The 18,690-nt window shown below is 42.6% G+C and overlaps 1 protein-coding gene across 4 annotated transcripts in view; it reads right to left on the reverse strand.

Annotated features, from left to right (window-relative positions):
• Positions 1-11,208, reverse strand: part of ERC2 (ELKS/RAB6-interacting/CAST family member 2) — a 962,898-nt gene extending 951,690 nt beyond the window's left edge. For all 4 annotated transcript variants that reach the window (XM_036870128.1, XM_036870127.1, XM_036870130.1 and 1 more), the window contains exon 1: positions 11,110-11,208. The gene's annotated coding sequence lies outside the window, so the exon portion shown is untranslated. The remainder of the gene's footprint in view (positions 1-11,109) is intronic.
• Between the last annotated feature and the right edge of the window lie 7,482 nt (positions 11,209-18,690).

The following is an 18,690-nucleotide window of genomic DNA, read 5'->3' on the forward strand; positions in this document are numbered from 1 at the left end:
TCATTCATGAGCTTTCTCACACCACTTTCAGAAATTGTACACTATGAATTACTTTAACTATTGCTTTCTATTGGTCTAATAAAGTCAGTTTAATTGCACCCATTAACTGCAAACATTTGCAAACATTTTAAAACAAGATCCATACTCTGTGCCTTGCTCAAAACTCACTGAAAAGGACCTGGTCCCAGACGACATTCAGAGAGATGCTCAAAACCAACAAACAGCGTGGAGTCCCACTATAGATCTTTTATCAGGAGCATCTTCATCTGGAAAATGGTCTTTTAAAGCTATTAAGGCTGCATAAAGTGTGTTTGGTCAATGAAATCAGAATGGGCACTGCTAGGATTCCCAAGACCATATTCATAATCTTTCGATTGTTTTCCAGGTCATCCTGCTACTCCCTTACCCCAATTTCAAACTCCATACTCCCACAAACACCAAAAGCAGGTAGTTATTGCCACGAAAGTAGAATGAAAGAAGAATAAAGAGAATTCAGCATCTCTGGTTGTGTCAGTCCCCTACTGAAACCCTTTGATGGTTAAGCTTGAACTTCATCTCCTTAGTGGATCACAGGGTCTTCATGCCTGTTACTCTCCCTGGCCTCTCTCACAAACCCCCACCCCCAGCCAAGCTAAAGTCCATCTCCTCAGGTCTGCTTTCATCTCCCCAAACCCCCAACCTTCCATCCTCTTGCTCATCTTTGGACCTGGACTGTTCCCTCTGTTATTTGTACCATCAGAATCAAGCCCAGGGACTTCCCTCGTGGTCCAGTGGTTGACTTCGCCTTCCAATGCAGGGGGTGTGGGTTCGATCCCTGGTCGGGGAGCTAAGATCCACATGCCTCGCAGCCAAAAAACCAAAACATAGGACAGAAGCAATATTGTAACAAATTCAATAAAGACTCAAAAAAAATGTGATAGGGTAAGGATGTTAAAAAAAAAACAACAAAAAACCAAGCTTACCCCAGCCAGCTCCTCTTAGTGTTCTACCTCCCCTTAGGTGTTACCTTCTTCTAGAAGCCTGTCTCCATCCTTCATCCATGAATCCCCTCCGTCCTCCTAGAGGAGGACAGCCTGGGTGTTCTGCCATAAGAGCTTCCATGACAGTAGCCTGCTTACTTGTTTGGTGCCCCCCTAGAGCCTACGATCCCTGAGCCCCCCAAAATCACCTGTTTACAACTCTGCTCTATTTACAACTGCATCCCCAGTGCCAGCAGAGAGCTGCCATGAAGCAAGCACACACATATATAGTGAAATTATAATATAATGGCTTAACTCTTTATTAATAAAGTCCATCATGAAAGCACACCGGACATTCATGCTTTCCAGGATAAAATAGCTTATAAAATGACAGTTACTTAGCTGATCCTTTGCGTGAAAAACCTGTTGTAAAAAAAAAAAAAGAAAAATCATTTTAGACCTGGAGAAGAGCCAGATGATTTTGATATATATTAAGAAACGGAGAAATAAGTAGAAAGCTAGTGGCAAAGCCAGAAATGGAATTTAGGTCTCTTGACTCACAGGTCAGTGCTCCCATCTCTATATCCAAAAGAATCTGCTCGGAAGTTATTCTAAGCAGCTATTCATGTTGCTGATTTTAAGGATGTCCTGTCAATGTATTCGAAGGCTCTGTATGAAAAGATAGTACTTTCTCAGACTTAACAAAAAAGGTAAAGAATTTCCCTTATGTACCCCTGCTAACTGCTCTCTGTGCCTGCAAGCCTGATAAACAGCAGTCACTGAAACTCCAGTGCCTTTGTATCCACCCAGCATCAAACAGGACCTATTTTCAACGAGCTCCTAAGAATACCAAGCTATCATCCAATTCACTACCTAACCTCCTGCTTCCCCCCCATGGAAAGGTTTCAGAAACAAGATGGCTAGAGAACCAAAAGGGGGGGTGGGGAAGGAAGCAGGGAGAATTTTATCCAGAAGGAACAAAAAGCATACATCACCAGACAGCAAGAAAACACATCTGAAGCTCTCTCCTGAGAGCCAAATGTGGAAAAGGATCAACAACACTGCTCCACTAGGATCCTGACCTTTGAACCACAGTCTTGGTCCTCCAGGCATGGCAGTTAGCTTGCAGCCAGCTGGCAGGAAGGCAGCATGGCTAATCTGCCTTAAACCAGGAATAAGAAGGTCATCTCAGTAGGAGTTTGGTGCCTACCAGTGTCACCAAGAAAAAAACCATGGATCAGACCAACCTCACATCTTACAGAGCCACTCAACCTTCCACCTTCAGAGGGTTGTTCTCCACCCTCAGAGCAGCTCCCAGACCCCAAATCACCTTGGGCCCCTACCTTCAATCACCTTGGGCCCACAGAAGATGAACTTCCCACCCTGACCACACCCATCTTGTTTTAGAGAAATCTGCTACAAAAGAACTAGTAACTACAGTGCACAACTCAGTATAATTCCTTACATAAAACCCTGCCCTTTCTTGCTATAATTAGCCATACTGTTTTAGGGGAAAGCCTCTCACAGTTTCCATAAGGATCTGAGCATATTCTTAAAGAACACATTGCTCAATTCCCATTCAAGCTCTTGTCTTCTGAGCCACTAAGAAATTGCCTTGAATTAATAGTTTGCTCTTAATACACTTACGGGGAATGCACTTTGCTGCCTGTAATTCATTCACATTCTGAAATCACAGAATGACAACTACCTTTAGGGGTGGAAAGCTGTAAGGCAAGAAGAAAGAATTAGACTCCCCCCATGCATACACATACACGTGCGTGCACACACTGCACACATACAAGAGAATTAAGCGAGCAAAATGTAGAATTTGAAGAACAGACCACAGCAAAGTAAAGCTGCTGGTATAAGGCATCTATGAACATTGCCACTGGCCTTCCATCTATAGGTGTGCCCCAGAGATGCCCTCCAACCCAACCCATACACCTCGTCTGCTGGGGCTGCAATCTCACTATTGACTCCCAGGAAAAAGTAATCACTTAGTTCCTTCCTGAAAGTGCTGGCTGCCTTCCTTTCCTTCTCTTTCTCTCTCCCTTTTTTTTTTTTTTTAATTTTGTTGAGTGCCCACTAGGTGCCAGCAACTAGAGATTTCCTGGAACTTCAAAGCAACAAATCTGGAAAATGAAATTGGAGAAGGAATGCACAAAATGCTAAAAGCAGAACTTGAGGCACAGACCTGGGAAACAGGGCCAGCCAAGTGCTAAGGAAATCCGGATAGAGCAGAAGTTGAACTGGCCCAAGAGAGGGGTGACCAACTACATCAGCAATTAAGTCAGTGAGGTAGTGGCCTCAAGTTTCCCCAGCTGAGACAGAGTGAGTAGCAAATCATGCAGAGAGCTCAGCCCTAGCCATAAAAGACAGACAATCTGGCTCTTGCTGGTGCCTTTGGCATTGACATTGGTGGGGCTCAGTTGTTGCTTCTGTTGTAGCTGTGTGTAAACACACTGCTCCTACTATGCCCATTGATAATTTAACAGCCTGAGAGTCAAGCAGATGTGGGTTCACCCAACTAAGTTCCGGTTCTACCACGGCATTAATTTTAAGCAAGTTCCTCTGCTCATTTATTCAATCAACAAATATTTATTCAGCAGCTACTATGTGTCAAAGATTCTTCTAAGCACTGGGGGATACAGCAAAAGGCAAAAGCTCTTGCCTTCATAGAGTTTATCAAATTCTTTGAGCCTCAGTTTCCTCATCTATAAAATGGGGATAATATACCTACCTTTATGGGTATTATGAAATGAGGGATATAAAGCACCTAGCACATAGTAAATGTTCATAACTGGTGTCCTTCATAGAACAGAGCAAACTTATCCACAACCCTTAATTACAGTGTAAGCTCCAAGTGAGGAACTATCTATGGTTCACCCCTATACCACCAGTACCTATCACATAGTAGATGCTCAATAAATATTTCACAAATCAATGAATGAGTCCTCAAGCTATAGTAGCCATTATTATGGTAACTGATAATAATTATTCTTCCCCAAACCACTGAGGTTCTACTACCTTAAAAAGCAACAGGACATTAAATTAAAGGCTTTTTTTTAAAGTAAGGTGTACTACACACTATATCTTTGGACTTTTTTTTTAACATGACAGTAAATGTAATTAAGCATAAGTATTCCAATTCATAGAACCTATGAGTACAGAGACCTACATGGACAGCTAATGTAGATGCTACCTCCTACTTTCCTAAGCACAAAGTAAGGACAAGTTGGCCAGACCTCAGGTTGATCCAGAAGACACTTAAAAAGTAAGTTAAAGTTTAGCAGATGTGCTAAAAGATGATCTATCAGTAAAGATAAGCTTTATAAAAAGTGCTGCATAAACAATCACAAAATCTCAATGGCTTAAAACAACAAAGGTATTTCTCGGTCATATTGTATGTCCAATGCCAGTTGACTGGAAGCTTTGCTCATTTAGTGACTCAGGGACCCTGGCAGATGGAGGCTCCATCTCAACAGGTGCTTGCATGATCATCACAGCAGAAAAGAGTACTGGATGGTCTCACACTGGAAATTAAATGTTCTAGCATAGAGGTCACACACATACACCTGGAGAAAAATTAGCTGTGGCGAACATTAACAACCTCTACCCTGGATGATACTAAAACACAGCAAGCTGTGGAATAACAAAGGGATTTGTTAAGGAGGATGCTCCAATAAAACATCTGGACAGCTCTAAGATTCACATAATCCTGGACCTGGGAGAATGTGTAGGGATCATTTCAGAGCAGTGGCCTCAACATAAAGACACACCAGACTACACAAACCTGGACCCTGAATTTTCAGAGCAGCTCTGCTTTTTTCTGTAAATATACTCAGGCTCCAGACAAGTTTTTATTCAGGAAACAAAAGTTTCTACAGCTGAAAAACATTTGAAAACCGCTAATATAAACCAAATCCTTTATTTTACAGATTAAAAAAGTAGAGAGACAGGAGAAAAAACAGAGGCCCAGGAAGTTAAATTGACCCTGCCCCACCCCTAAGAAAGCTCCAGAATGATTAGCAGTTGTGGAAATAAGCCCACTGACAGAATTTGTTGTATTGTTCACCACTATCTGGCCATACCCTTCAACTCTGCTACCTTTAGCACAATGGAGCCAGACCCAGACCAAAATCATGTCATGCAAGGTCGTCAAGGGTTCAGTAAATGATATAGACAAGAAGTAGAAGTCCCCACCTATTGCACTAAATAATGATTCACATCCCATTAACAATTCTCTACATTACTCATTCCCTACTTCCTGGTAAATGTGAAGCCATTAGTAGAAGTTAATACTAACCTTCAGGAGACTTTCATTTTTGTTCTCAGAAGATTACAGGCAAACAGCCAACTATGATTTGTGTTCACTCAGTTCCATCCTCTTCTCATGTTCCCAGCTCACCTTTGTGCCCAGCTTCTCCTCCACCTTCATTCACACTAAAGCACTGGTGTCATGTATTTAAGCCTCAATGATCTTCCAACCTCCAGTCTCTGTCTTTTCCAAATCATCTTACACAGTTGTCCCTCAGTATCTGCAGGGGATTGGCTCCCAGAATGACCATGGATGGCAAAAATCTGAGGATGCTCAAGTCCCTTACTGTCAACCCTCCAGACACAGAACCCGTATATACTGAGGGCCAACTGTACTCATTAGCCCAGAACTAAAACTCAGACTTTTCAACCTGGAATCCAGTAGCTTCCTCAATTTTACCCCAAATTACTTTTCCAACACCATCTCTTCTGCGGCAATATTTGCCCAGCCAAAGGCAGGATGATGTCCCTGAAAGTCACAATGACATAGTGATGAATCCTAGATCTCGTGCATACCTTAATATGATTTTTGATGTTCTCACCTTTAAAATAGGTATGATGGCATCTACTTTGAAAGGCTCTTGAGAAGGTATGTATCAGCGAGGATTATGTTTGATTACAAGTAACAAATAGTGGCTTACAAGTAAGGAGGTTATTTGTTTTAAGCAACAAGAAGTACAGGGGAAGGCAGTCTAGGCTGGTACTATGGCTCAACAATGTCATCAAGACCAAGAGCCTTCCAGGTTCCAGCTTTGTCGTTTTTAATACATGGTCTTATCTTTGTTGTTGTAGGTCGCTGCTGCGCCTCAAGGCGTTGTGCCCATTCTCCCAGCAGCAAGAAGCAAAAAGGGGTCAAATGTTGCTGGGGTATACCAGCCAAGTGTGTCCTCCTCATTAAGCTTTAAGGAAGGCCCCCATCCAACAACATCCACTTGCATCATTATAAGAACTGAATTTCGTGGCCATTAATGTAAGGGAGTTTGGGAGCGTGAGATGCGCATATCCCCATCCCAAACAAAATTGGAGTTCTTTTAGTTAGAAAGGAGAGAACGAATACTGGATAGGCAATCAGCAATGTCTACCCCAATATTAAATTATATACTTTACGTAAAGTGCTAAGCAGAGTACATAGCACATAGTTAACTGCTCGATAAAAGTTAAGCTATAATTATTGATAGTATTATAATTATTATTGTTATTATTATTCATGTGTCTTACCCTCTAGCCAAATGGAATAACTCATTATATCCAGATGTGCTCCTTACACTTCTACTATATCCACTGCTCTATCTGTATCTCTAAAACTGTCACTGCTTCAAGGTCCAGGAAAATGCCATTTCATCCAAGAAGTCTTTCCTGACACCTACTCCTAATAAGTTCTATGGTAACAGGACTCACGTCAGACAAAAACTCTTGAGCTCCTCACTCCATTGAGCACAGTCCCTCAAACACAGTAGGTTCTAATAAATAGTGCCTTGATCATTTAAGTTAATTCACGTATACACTCATGTATATATTCATACCTGCTTTTACAGTCAGTCCTCTAGAATCAAACATGGTATATTCCTGAAATGCAAAAGTAAAACACTAGGTTTCTATGTCATAAAGCCAGGGGTAGGAGTGAGGGGATGAAGACTGCATTCCCCAAGAATGAGAAGAAAAAATTACAAAATTCTATAAAAACACCATACTTCTTACACATTGTAGGAGTTCAGATTATAGTTCATCAAATATTCCCTCCCCAACTATGGGCAGAGTCTACTTTTACCCATGGATGTTGGGCTTCCCCATGTGACTTGGTATATCCAAAAACACTGTTAGTGGAAATGACATTAGCTTGTGCAACTTGGCAAGGCTCTTGAATACAGTGATCTGTTGTGATAAGAGCATGCCCCAAGTAGCTGCTATCCCTTCAGCCTGGGCCCCAAACACAGGTGGAGCAGACCAGAATCCAACTTACAGCCAACAGCAGAGTCACCACAAGGAGCCCAACCTAGATGAGCCAAATAACACTCAACTGACAGACTCATGAGGGTGAAAATAAATACCTGTTTTTTTTGTTTGTTTGTTTGTTTGTTTTTTAAGAAGATACCTCTTTTCTTTTTTTAAATATTTATTTATTTATTTATTTATTTATTTATCTGGCTGCATTGGGTCTTAGTTGCAGCACACGGGATCTTCATTGCAGCATGTGGGCTCTTTGTTGTGGCACACTGGCTTTTCTCTAGTTGCGGCGCACTTTTCTCTAGTTGAGGTGCACAGGCTCCAGAATGTGAGGGCTCAGTAGTTAGTTGCCCCATGGCAGATGGGATCTTAGTTCCCTGACCAGGGATCAAACCCTCGTTCCCTGCATTGGAAGGTGGATTCTTAACCACTGGACCACCAGGGAAGTCCCGAGAATAAATACCTGTTGCTGTAAGTCCGGGAGTTTTGTTAGGCAGCAAACGTTGACTAATTTATTTTTTACCATTTGATATAATTTCACATTTATTACATAATCATTCATTTTGTTCTTTTTCTTCTCGTAAGAAAGAACCAGTTAAAGCATCTCTGCCTTTGGTACACCTAATGATTTCTATCTTTGGATCAACTGTTTTAAATTTATGAGACCTACATTATCATTAATATCAATGCTTTTCTATTTTCCTTTTGTTCTATTATCTTCCTAAAATAAGGAAAATCACAATCAAGTATCAAGGAATAACATAAACATTGCTAAAACTGAACTGCTGGCTGGCACGTAGGTCTCCCATATGACAGCCAAAGTGTTAACTTCTGAGCTGATAAAAGGGGTTAAAGCAAGTCCTAGTAAAACAAATGAAAATGTTGATTGTACAAAGTCAACCCCACCAAAATCAAAGACTATCTGTTGAGGTGAATTTGTGGACTCCAACACCATTCGTCTAAACTCACTTTTCAGGATACCTGTTTTGGCCAACCATGACCATTGAGTTTCATCAATGGGAAGAAGACACTGATGGGCTTAAGTCTGTGGTTTTTGTAACATAATAAAGCAAGAGAGCAATATTGTTTTAATAGGATAATTTTAAATATAATTATATTTAATCACTAATGAAAAAGAATCTCTTTGTAAGTAGAAGAGAAAAAAAATTCCTATCCTTTAGCAAAAACAAAACAAGAAAACAAGCCAATTGAATGAAAAGAGCATGTATTCAACTAAGACCTATTCAGAACTCCAATTGGAAATTTAAGATATCAAGAAAAATGGAAGAGTGTGCATTCTATTCTGTTTTACCTTTTTTTAAGTCACTGTTAAGTTTGAAACCAAATTTCCTCTGGGCCAAAACTGACATACTGGAAATATATAATACACAAAATTACTTAAATTGCCTGTTGGTGGAGGCAACAGCTTTCAAAGTGGAAGGGCAAATAGGACAGTGCAAAGACCATCAATATGGCAGTGGACTCTTAACAGAATAGACCCTATGTAAGCTGGAAGAGCCCACACTGCAGACTGGACACATGCAGACTGCACAACCAAAATTTGAATTCAAGGCCATGCCCAAGGTCATGGGCTCTGGGTCAGAGAACCTGGGGCTCAAGTTCTCACTCTCACACTAAACCTGTGGCAAGATACTTAATTCCTTTTAGTTTCCTCCTCATCTATAACTTGGAGGATAATAATAGTCCTACCTACCTCATAGGGGCTTTGCAGGGTTAAAAAAAGAAAATACATGTAAAGTACTCCCCAAAGTGCTAGCATATGCAATAACAATAATAATGATAATAGTATAATACTACCTTGACAAACCCTGTCTCCTACATGAAGACCATCCTAATCAGTGTACGCTGGCTCACAATCTGTTCATGAAATGCTGAATGCACAGCTTATATTCACATCCAGGTACAAACTTCTATAAGGTGACAGCTCTCTGGTTCAACCAGTAATTTTTTTCCACTGAATTCAGGGACAAGAGTATTGAAAATTAGCCTTTCACTAATAGAGGATTGAGAAGGATCTGCTCCTTCCGCCCACAATCCATCCACCCTTGAAAATCTTGCTGTGAAAGCCATGCTTCCATCACAATCCACACACCACCACCCCCAAACTGTACAAGGCTTTCATTAAAGCACAGAAGCAGACCGACAAGATGGCTCACCTTAAAAGCAAATTCACCTTAAACGCAAACTCTTCTACCCTCCAGAAAGGATCTGGCTTGACCCCACTGCCACCTCCAAACTGACACCCAAACTGGAAGTGAAGAAGGCAGCCTTCACTTCCAGAAGTTGGGTTACACTGTCAAAAACTAAAAGAATCTATTCGTGGTAATCCAAATAAAGCATGCTTGCCTGCTTCACAAATATCTTAAAAATCCACCCAATAGAGCCAAGAGCCAAGTACTGTATACTGAGAAAACAACGTAACTTTACAAGGACAAGAGTGACCATAGGAGACAAAGGTGCCACACCCTTTTCCAGATACCCTCAACAGTAAATGGTATCTCTTATAAAGGAGCCTGCAATTCCAGAGAAACAGGTGGACAATTCTAACCCCCAACACCCTCTCCCATTTCATTCTTTACACAGATTCATTTCATTTTCATTTTTAGCCAACGGCCTGAGCATCCCCAACTACTACAACTAAAAAAGGGATGGGGGTGACAAATACAAGTCAAGCATACTTGCTTCTAAGCCCATTTTCGAAGTTTTCTTCTCGCTTGTCTGCCTCTCACAGCTGGAGCCTCATACCTGGTATAAACCAATGGTTAAGTAAAACCACTGATTTAAAAAGCCAACCAGGAAACTAACCCTGACAGTGGGAACTGCCCTCCTCTCTCGAGCATTGATTGGCTCTTGAGGTTCCAGCGGTCCCCATTCTGCCCACATAAGTGGTAGGTGTGGCTGTCAATCACAGAGGGAGCTGACAATTCACCGCTCCGGGAGTAAACTGCCTTTCATCCAGCAAAGGCAGGTAGCCGCCTAAAATCGATCCGCTCGTAACAGAGCGGACCCTCCCTCTCGGGCAAGGAGAACAGAGACCCTTAAGTACAAAATAAATAAGGCAGGGCCGATCGTAGTTTACGAGCGCTGTTTTATTATCCCGCACCAAAGCAGCCCTTAATCTTCACTGTCCTAAGATGATCTTTCAAAGGCTCCGACAGTAATAAAAAATAAATAAAATGAATAGGTACAACCCTGTAAGTATCCCTTTTCTTGTATAATTCGGAGATGGGAAAGGCGAGGGAAGGAATGTCGTTCAGTTTAATTTCACATCGTATTCGTTTGCATATACCACCACCCTCTACCCCTCCCCAATAAATCCGGCTTCATGTTCTCTGACACGGTTTTTTTTTTTTTTTTTTTGAACCGCTGCCCTCGGAGCCCACCGAAGCAGCTAGGTACCCCACCCCCTAGTCTGAGGCTCCACCTTTCTCTACTTTGTTCTGCTTGGGAATTCCCTGAGACCCTTGCCCCTGCCAACACCCCACCCTTCAAGGCAAGAGGGGGAAAGCCAGGCGAAAGGGGGAGATGGAAAGAAGAAAGGCAATAGCAATGAGGGTGGCTGCCGGAGAGGGACTGCGGGAGGTGGCCCGGGCCGCCGGGGCGAGCGAGCGGCCCCCGCGCGCCGGAGGAAGCCGTGCACTTGTTCCAATCCGGGGGTTTCTACATCGAAACAAATCCGCCCTTAGGCCGCCCCATCCTTTCCCCCGCCCCAGCAAGCCCTGGTGGAGGCGGGTGGTTCACCCCTCGGCTCCCCCCCGATAACGCATTGCAGCTCCCCACGAGTGAGGGGGACCCGGCACGAGGGATGCCCGGGCACGGGCGCCCCGAGGAAGCCGGGCGCCCAGCGGCCCCGGCGTCTACGTCTCACCTTTCCGATGCTCGCCGCGGGGCCGTCCCACATGGATTTTTACAACCTCTTGTCGCCTTGGCCCCGGGCGGCCGCGAGGAGCAGGAGCCGGCACCGGAGCCGAAGCCAGAGAGAGCAGGAGCGGGAGGAGGAGGAGGAGCAGGGAGGGAAGGGGGGGGGGAGGGAAGGAGGAAAGGCGCCGTTCCGAGGGCCGAGGCCGGGCGCCGGGCCGGGCGGGGCCGACGGCCGAGGGGGCGGCACCCGCCGCAGTCTCGAGACTGGCGCTCGCGCGGGCGCTGCCAAAACTGCGCTCCGCCGGGCCCCCCGCCCGGCCGCTCGGCGCGCTCGCTCGCTCGCCGCTGCCCTGACTCACATTCCCAGCATTCCCGAGGAGCTGCTTGTGGGGGGGCCGGGGCTGGGACGCGGCCACCTCCGCGGGGGGCAGCAGAGAGCGCCCGGCCCGGGCGAAGTGCAGGCACTGGGGTCTTCGTAACGCCTCCTCCCAGGAGGCCGCTGTCTCGGAGCATCTCGTCTCCATCTCCTGTCCCCGACGCCCCTTCCCGGCTACCCACCTCCAAAAGCTGCCAGGCACTCCGGGGATTAGGTGGCTTCAGCGACAGGGACAGGGATGACACTTGGTGGAGGGGGTGCAACTATCTTTCAAGTTAAGCTTTAGAGCGGGGGTCGAGGTTCCCTTACCCTGGCACCCTCGCATTAGTTTTATCTTCTTTAGGAGGGTGAAGGGATTTCAAAAGACTTTTACTTTCTTGTCCCTCCGAAGGAAAAAGAGAATGGAAGATGAAGAAGGGAGCAAGAAAATAATACCATCATCATCATCATAGTTGCCATCATTCACTGAGTGCCTCATCTGTGCCCAGCAAAGTGTGTGCATCGTCCTATTTAAGGTAGAAAGATGGTGTCAGTTCATTCACACACACACAAATACACCTCAAGATAATGTGCATGAGGAGTTGGACAGGTTTTGCATTGGAAAAAGCTCCCACCCAGCAAGTCTGGAGCCCCAGCTGCTACCATTGTCTATTAGGGGACTCCAAACATCAAGGGAGTCTCCAGATTTGGTCTCTTTCACTGAGTAGTCAGTTTGCAGGACTAGAGCAGTGATTTCCTTCCTGTCCTGATGAGTCTTATAGGAAGCTTAGACAAATGAAGCAAATCCAGCCATGGGATTTCTGGGTAAGCAGAGGTAAATGGAATCATCGAAGACCAGGGATGACTCTTTTTTTCCTCCCCTGGTTGGAATTCAAATACTAAATGAAGGAAGTTGCCCCTGCAAGAGGAGGATGGCTTCCTTTTCCAACCCAAATGCCCTATTCCTTAAACCTTCCTTTTACACCTCTGGTATTTAAGGTTTTTCACAGACCCGTAGACCCTGAGGCCTCTTTGCCCTCATCCTCTTCTTTCTCTCAGTCACCAAGAAATCAGCACTCATTCTGTTGACCTGGATGCTCTGTGGGCAGAAGCAAACTACACCTGTTGTGTTTAGTTTCCCATGTACCTTTCCCTCAACTGAAAAGGCTTGTTATATATAAAAAAAGCCTTGTCGAGAGTCCTTTGAGAAGTCCTATAATCCCATGTCTTTTGAAATGTGACCAACGTTTTGTTGAGTACCTTCTATGTGCAGCACTTTCATTTTCTCAACTACTCTCACAAAAACTCTGTAAGGTGTTTCTATCTTTCAGAAAAGTCAGGTAACATACCCAGCTAAGAATGTATTTAAATTTATGCCTAAGGCTCACTATTCTTGGGCACCCTATCTCTTTTCCTTTGATCCTTGGGTTCTAAATAGGAATCCTTGGACTCCATGGGGACAATTTCTTCTTTATATGCCTATGTACGTTTTTCCTCCAGAGAGAAGATCTATGGTTCTCAACAGAATTCTTTCACATTGGGTCCTTGAAAAAGTAAAGAATAATTGTTTTAAATAGAAAGCAACTTTATATAGTAGAACAAGGACTGGAAGCTTTAGGGATCATAAATAAGTCATCTTTACCCTCTTGAGACTTAGTTTTCTTACCTGAAAAGTTAAAAAGCTGAACTAAAGGATCTTAAGATTCATTCCAGAGCCAACATTCTCTAACTTTATGTTTAAATATGTATATAAACGCATACAGTGTTCAAAATGCTTACAAGTAGCCCTTGAGGGCTAGGGATAGAAAATTATAAAATGTGTTATGTTTTACAAAACCTGTTACGTGGCTCCAGGTTTTTGTTGGTTTTGTTTTGTTTTGCTTTGCTTTGCTTTATTGTTTTTCTACTTTTTCTACATATTTCTTCATCATGGTGATCCCTTCCAGCAAGTCAGAGAGAGCACACTTTGTGCAGGTATTTTTTTCTCACATATTCATGCATTCATTCCCTCAACAAATATTTACTGAGTATCCACTCTGTACTAATTCCTGCAGGTTCAGAGCCTCTGCCCTCAACGATTGCACGGTGTAGTAAGGGAGACACGAAAACAGGCCATTACAATACCACTTAGAAGGGACAAAGCTCTGGAAACTGTAGGAGCATGAAGGAAGGACAGCCAACTTTTTACCTTGGGGTTCAGAAAATACTTCCCAAGGGAATGTCATAAAATTTGCTTGCCACATCCAGCTTTCCTGCCCTATCCTGTGCTCAGTCCAGAGCAGCAGCCTGCATACTCTGTGAGCCCCACCAGAGATCAGATCTTTGGTGGGCACTTGCCCCTGAGTGGGCTATCACAGGATATCTCCACAGTATTTGAAACTGTGCCATGAGAATGAGTCAGCCAGCTGGTACTGAATGGTGAGCTGGTAGACCGTGGTGGACCAAATCAGAACCATGGCACCCAAAACAATGAAGCCAAAGATCATGGAGAAGTGAGCTCTAAGACCTTTGCCAAGGAAGCTGGTCTGCAGAGAGGAGAATAGGGAGCCATATAAACAGAAACCGAGATTCCTAAAGGCCTAAAAGACTTGGATAGCAAGCTGTTTACTTGATATCCCCAGTGTGGGTATCTAACTAGCATCCCAAACTTGATTTGTCCTAAACAAGACTCTGGATTTTTATGTACCAAGCCTCTTCTCCCCCAAGGTTGCCCATCAGATTAATGGCACCACCATTTAACCAGCTACTCAGGTCCAAACCTAGGACCAGCTCTGATTTCTCCTTTTGCTGATTTCATAGCCACCCCATCAGCCAGTTTTGTCAGCTCTACCCCGGGCCATATCAGAATCTGAAGCAAAAGGAAAAACTCTGTATATGTAACCCAGAATAGTCGTTCACCACATGAAGAATCTAGTTAGATGAGAAACAAAATCCCTAAACAACTCAACAATTATCTATCCTTCTTAGGCAGGAGGTAGTTTGTACATATCCCTTAACAAGGTAGATTTTAGTTGAAGAGAAACATCATTGGGCTGCCACAAAAGAAAAAAAAGGCCCAATCACCTGACCCTTAGGAAGCAAACCTATTGGCTCAGCTAAGCCAATATGAGCCAATTCTCTTTGCCAAAAATGTTTTAAGTGCTTGGTAGCCCTAAGCATCATAGCAAACATATCAAAACCCAGCACCATCAAAATATGTATCCTTTTTCCTGTAGAAATTTTTGAAAATTTTCTTTAACTTTGCTTTTAAATTTATTTGACTAATTCGTTTTATCCACTTGTGGCTGTGCTTTGTCTATAATCATCAAGCATACTCAAGAATTATTGAGATGAGAAGAAAATCTAACCTACAATTGTTTTCAAATGAAATGAAATGTTTGTAAATATGAAAAGCCATAAAGCTACGTTCTGTAGGTATTTATAATTAAACAACTATTAATTCCCCATTTACAGTTTTCTGTATATCTGTAATGTCAAGGCATGTAAGTCTTTCAGGGGCTTGTAAAGAATGTTGATTAAATGTCCAAATTACATCCATTTATTGAGTTCCTTGGTTTCCAGTAACTTTCCATTTCTATGATTCTGGCTAGTCATGAAGTCCGGCCACCTTTGCTGTCCTTGGTTTCCATGAGAGGCCCCCATGTCCTTCCAATAGATACATACCTTTCTTTTTTCTGTCTCAGGTAGCCTGAGCGAGTTTCTCTTCTTTGCAGACACAAGTTCTCCCTGAATTGGAAAATCGTCTTCCTAGTGCTTAGACAAAGCCCTTCACTCCAGTCCACTAGAATCCAGTGGCCAAATCTGGCCCAGTGACGGAATCTGGCCCAGTGACCAGATTCCCCAAAGAAAACAAACCTTGGGGAAACCTCATAAGTAGACATTATTACAGTCATTGGGGATTCCTTACTCTGCTTCTGAGAAGATGTGGCAGATGGCCATGCTGAGGCCTAAGCCTGGGCTGTGTCTGTTTCTATATGGTATTTTCCATGAGTACTGCCCATCCCTTAGGCCTCCTCTTCCTGCAGTATTCCCTGACATGGCTATTTAAAGGTAGTTCATTAGCACATTTTAAATTATGCTAAAAGCTGTAAAATTAAAAGGACTTTTAACCATGCCCATTTTTCAAGAACAACTTCAAGGTGGAAAAGGCCCCTTAGAAGCCCCTAAGGAGAGGAATAACTACAGATGCAGGTTTTAAAAATTTCAGAATGCTACAGGCTTATATATTCTTTTGGCCTTACCCAAACCCTGGTTCCTTAGACTTGTGCTTTTTGCTACTAAAGCAGTTACATTCAAATACCACTGTGTTTTTCCTTCTAAAAAGCTAAAGGCATTCTGGAGAGTTAAGCTATTCTAGAACCCATGAACAGTTCTTACCTTGAATCCTGTCTGTGCTTCCATCCATGCAGATGCTGAAAGGATGCAACAAAAATTTTAAGCAAGCTAATGATGGAATCCATTAAGTGAGAGAAAAATAACAAAATTGAGTGGAGGGTGTTGAAACATGAAAGATGTTTGAAATATCCATAACATAACAAAACCAACCTTTTTTCTGTTTTCCTCCTTAGGGGCAAAAGTTCAGCATTTAATAGTTGTAACATTGTCAGGAGTTTTAAATGAATCTGTGAAACTCCACGCTAAATGGGCAGGACTAGGGTGAGGCAGGTGAGACTCTAGCCTTGGGTGCAAAATTTAAGGAGACACCAAAATCTCAGTAATCAATACAATATAATATTTTTGAAATGGAAATCAGCAAACTACAGCCCATGGGCTGGCTGATTGTTTCTGTAAGTAAAGTTTTATCGGAACTTCTGAGGAACAAAGAAAACAAAGAGGAAAAAAGGGTCTGGAGCTTCAGTTATAGGAATTTTATACCCTAGGGTTCCAAACAAGAATTTCTTATACTGGAGCTTTTAACTAACACCCAACTTCCTGGTGTTCCAGTGCTGCTGAAAATGCCTGCATTCATCTTTACAGTCCAGAGTCTCTCTTGAGCAGGAGAAAAACATTTGCCCAAGGGGTGGATTCTTGTGAGAGAAAGGGTAACAAGCCACCGGAAATGTTTCTTGGAACAAAAACAGTCCTGTTTACCCAACTTAATCAAGGATCTTGAAGGTCTATAAAATACCTGCTTTAGGCTACATATTTGAAAAGTCACTGAGATAAATGTCTGAATAAACACACTGAGTACTCCATAAATATGAGCCATTTTTTAGTAATAGGAGAATTGTTCATGTAAATTTGAAGAGTGGAATCGCAGTTGTACTGCAAAGATAAAAGTGATGGGCCCATTAATCATCCTGCCTCAGGACAGAGGCCAATGCTAGATAAAGGTAGAACAGGGCCTGGACCCAGAAAACAGGAGAGGGTGTTGGCTTTCCTTCCAAGCATTAAGTATATATCCTACCACCTACAAAAGTGGCTCAGATTACTGAATGTTCTACCACCAAGCAACTCTTATAGACTGTACAAAGCTTCATAACTTATGTTGCCAAAAATTCATCCATTTCTTGAAACAGGCTTTGGATCAGCGCTGAGAAAGAGTTCTTTTCCATACAAAAGGCTTAACTACACAATTAAATGAAAGGGAACTAATTTGCTTGGAGGAGAGTAATGAAAGAAAACAAGTTATTTTAAATGATAAAAATATGTACCAAATTGACAATGCATTAGAATGACTGCTCCTGGGTTTGATTAATGAGATACATTATCAACTGAATAAACAAGAGCTTACTAGTTTAGGATCTTCTTTTACTTAACCTTCTAATGAAAAAAATTTTTTTAATTTTAACTTACAAAAGTAAGAGAAACTGGTTATAAAATAAAATTCAAACATTCCAGAAGAGGTTAAAATCTGCTCTAAAAACAGCCAACCACTTTTAACAGCCTGGTGTATATTCCCTTGGATTTTTTTGAATGTATATTTTAACAAAAATTGGGCCCAACTATGGTTTTTGACTTTCAGTATCCTTTATCTCCTCTTTCTAGCTTTAGACCTCGTTCTTCTGGCTTCAGAAACTGTCACATCATCTTCCCTCCTTGGCCACAGTGGTTGCTCCAAGGGCTAGACATGTGGCCACAGTCAGACCAATCAGAATCCTGTCCTGGGATTTTTTTCAACTGGAGCTCTGTTCTTCTCTAGTCAAGGAACTATAAGGACGTAATAACAGAGTTAGCAACGTCCATGGCTCCACTGCCATGGAAAAGCTTCTCCGTGGTTGTCTACCACTTGTAACCAAGTGAGTCCTAATATACATACTCTTCTGCAATTTGATTTTGTTCAGCTAAAATTGTGTACATCATGGACAGTTTCCGTGTCAGTGCACATCTCCCTCTTCCCTTTCAATAGCTGAATAATAGTCCATTGTATGGATGAATGTTAATGACCTTTTTCTAGAGCCAGGAACATAAGAAGGTTTTAAAAGTGATAAACACAGAAAATTATATTCAGATGGAAGAGCTGCAGCCACATCACGAGCGATGATGATTGTTATATAAATAAGAGACCAGCACTAATAAAGTTTAAGTAGCACGTATTCCCCAACCACCCATGCAGTACTCATCAGACCTGTGGTAGCAAGAATACTTTGTGGCATTTAATATCACCTCTGCCAGGGACTTCCCTGGTGGTCCAGTGGTTAAGAATATGCCTTTCAATGCAGGGGACACAGGTTCTATCCCTGGTTAGGGAACTAAGATCCCACATGCCGCAGGGCAACTAACTGAGCCTGCACACTTTGGAGCCTGCGTGCCACAACTAGAGAGAAGCCTATGCACCACAATGAAAGATCCCAAGTGCCACAACTAAGACCTGACAAAGCCAAAAAATAAATTAATTAAATTAAATTAAATTAATAAATAAAAATAATAATAATATCACCTCTGCTAGATGACTAAAGACTATGCCTCATGCATCCTGGTTTCTCCACTACACCTAGTAGTAAACTTGAACTCACCATTCATTTAAAGGGTCTTTAAACATCTGTTAGAGGAACATTTTAAGGAAAGTTGAGAGGAGGCTATGTTTGCATTAGTTGTTGAGGCCTGGAACCATAAGTACAATTACTATTCAGTTTGAATGTCTTAAGATCTGATACCCAACGTTTCCATCATGCAGTTTCCAAGACATGGAACAACTGTAATAAAGAGTTAGATTTGGGCTTTGTGGTCCCACAATGATAGAGTCAAGCCAGTCCCTCCCTTTATGACCCTGTGTGGTCTTGAGCAATTTAT

This window comes from Balaenoptera musculus, chromosome 11 (assembly GCF_009873245.2).
Source record: "Balaenoptera musculus isolate JJ_BM4_2016_0621 chromosome 11, mBalMus1.pri.v3, whole genome shotgun sequence".
In the NCBI taxonomy this organism is placed as follows: domain Eukaryota; kingdom Metazoa; phylum Chordata; class Mammalia; order Artiodactyla; family Balaenopteridae; genus Balaenoptera; species Balaenoptera musculus.